The sequence below is a fragment of the Macadamia integrifolia genome, chromosome 1 (assembly GCF_013358625.1).
Source record: "Macadamia integrifolia cultivar HAES 741 chromosome 1, SCU_Mint_v3, whole genome shotgun sequence".
NCBI lineage: Eukaryota > Viridiplantae > Streptophyta > Magnoliopsida > Proteales > Proteaceae > Macadamia > Macadamia integrifolia.
The window spans coordinates 3,249,031-3,252,036 of record NC_056557.1 but is presented as its reverse complement, the minus strand read 5'-3'; positions in this window follow the sequence as shown (position 1 = coordinate 3,252,036).

The window sequence follows — 3,006 nt, the reverse complement described above, 5'->3', positions numbered from 1 at the left end:
CCTTGGCCAGTATATTGGGTATATCGGCGGCGGGACACCGATACTACAGTCCCCCCAGGGGTAGGCCTCAGGGACCTTTCATGAGCATGGAGACACCGGACTTCATCTACGAGACCATCTGCGGTAGCAGCAGTCGATCGGAGTCCGAGACATCCTTCTACCCTGAGGTTCGTCTATTCGCCCGGTTGATCCAGTTCAACCTGCTCCCCAGAGGAGGTCATCGGAACCAGGTGGGTTTCATGGCAGCTTTTATTGCCTTTTGTATCTTCACGGCCGCAGAGGGAGGCGGCGAGCACTTGTGCCTTCCCTATATCATTCTCAGAACGATGGAGCACCACACTTCCCACCCAGAGGATGGAGGATTCCCTTACGGCAGGATCCTCACTAGGATCTTCGAATTCTTCGGGGTGGATCTGAGCGGAGAGGAGGGGAAGACTCCGGCTGATAGGTTTGACCGGAGAAACCTCTTGAAGATGGGTCTTCAGACCCCTCATGGATTCACCTCCTAGATCAGGAGCTCAGAGAGGTAGGGGTAGGAGGGCTGCCCCTATGGAGGATGTCCTCATGGAGGAGGAGTCCAGTGAGGAGGATGAGGACTACGTTCCTCAGGACAAGGAGGAGGATCTGATGGGAGGTGGCATCCCTGAGGAGGTGCCTCAGGAGTCGAGAGGTCCTGGCCCTAGTTCTTCCAGAGCTACAGCCCCACCACCTGGGAGTGGTGCCTACGACTACGAGGGCCAGACAGCCTCCATGCGAGCCTTGCAGGATGGCCAGGTTCAGATACTTAGGCGGCTGAACGAGATTGCCTCCAGGCAGGCCACCTTGGAGGAGTCCTTCCTTAGGCTGGGTCAGGACTTGGACACCAGGGCCACCGCTATCTCAGCAGACTATGGCCGGCTTCGGAGGGAGGTACGGCTGGTGAACGCGAGGTTCGATTATTACGATCACCGCTTCGACGTCAACTCCCGGCCTCCGGCGAACGTGGTGATCATCGATGACGATGACGACTACCAGTGAGGGCTTGGCTCACCCACACTAGCTGTTTACCCGTTTTCTCTTTTTTTTGTAAACATTGTATATTTATTCATTTGTTCTCACTTCCTTGTATTTGCAATGTAACTGGATTCATTTATGGAATAAAATATCTTTGGTTAGTGGATTATTTTGTGGGGTTTTCATATGTGGAGTGTTTGTGTGATTTTGTTGTGATGTGATTTTTCTATCTGTGCTCCTTGTTATGTTATTATCTGTTGTTTATCAGGTGTTTGTGTAAAATTTTTGGAAATCCCTTTTTACGCCGTTATGCTGCCGAAATTTCGTCAAAATAGTACTTTATAGGTTGTAGTTCCAATCTAATTACCTTTTATCTACACTCACGCATGCCATGAATGCAACTTATAACCTAACCTCATTTTATACTTTCTTTCTTTGACTTTTAATCTTTAAGCTTTTATCTTTACCCAACCCCATTTCCTATTATAGAGTCTACGGGATTCTAATGGTATGCTGTGAGTGGAGCAGAGCATCACGCTCTGATACCACCGTTTGTCACACCCCGTTCACCCTGAACCGGAGCGGTGACCGAGTTAACACCGGTTAACCCAAACCTGTCAGGATCATTAGATACTGTATTCCACCACAGCATACACACACTAACATCAATTCATCAGATCAGCGGAAGACTAAGTTTTACCTGTAAATAATTCCCATATACTTGATACCCAAATGGTGATGCAATAATTATGTACATTTGGGCCCGAAGGCATGATAAATACACAAAAAGAATAAAGTTCAAATATCAAGTATATACAAGAATTCATCAAAAATCATCAGAGTACACAGCTCGGCTCGGTATCAAGGCTGGAGCTCAGCTCGGCATCAAGGGTTGTGCCCAGCTCGGCATCACATAGAAGAGCTCAGCTCGGCCTCGGTAGTGGAGCTCAGCACGGCCTCCAAGGTGGAGCTCAGCTCGGCCTCAGAACTGCTGTCCCGCAGCACAGCTCTCACATGCGCAGTCTACTCCGTGCTCAAACTCCTCAGGGGTCCACCAGTCCTCTTCAGGAAACTCGACTGTGGGACCCACCCCATGCTCCTCAGATGCATGACCTGCAAAATCATCTAAAAAGGGGTGTACACGTGGAATGAGCTCACTAACTCAGTAAGTAAAGAGGTGGACCACACACAACAGTCCACACAATCACAACACATCATATGCACTACATGCCATGCAATTCATTTTAAATCACATACACCTAATCAACATTACTAAGTCTTTGGTTTTAGTGCTACTACAACTACAGTGCGCGTATACTCCGGGTACGAGCCGTGAACTCCCTCCCACGATACCCCCATAGGGCTGTTGGAGAAGGCCCACCGTGAGTACTCGGAAAAATAAAGACAATGCCGTCCACCGGCTCTCAACAGAAATGTAAATAAATGAAATAACAGTGCTGACTCCAGCAATTTAAAAGCAGTACGATTGGCCCTCTTGAATGTACCACCGGGGTTGCCGGCTGTCCTACATGACTCGCCGGGCGTAATGCCTAACCGCCACAGTGTCCGACAACCACGACCCCTGCTTCCCCCCAAATGGTAACCCAACACCTTAACCCCTGTTGGGAAGGGTGGTAGCACGGGATGGTGAGAATCCTAATACCGCATGCTCCTATATGACAGTACGACTGCATAGTGCCTCCGTGTCCCATACCACGGGCCACCAATGCATTCGTTTCCAAGCCGACCACGGCATCTAGTCTATCAATGCATTATGCTCCATGATGTCCACATTCAACATATAAACATCTCATTCAATTGGCATTTGAAAAGTAACATAGCATATATGCACATCAATGAGTGGAATGACTAATCTATATAGCATATTCATGATGACATGACTAGATTAGATATAGTTATATGAATGCCAAACAAATGCCTTGAAAACAAGGCCAAACGTCCTCTCTCCACTTACTTGTAGCGTACAAGGATTCCATTTGGTGAACCTAACAT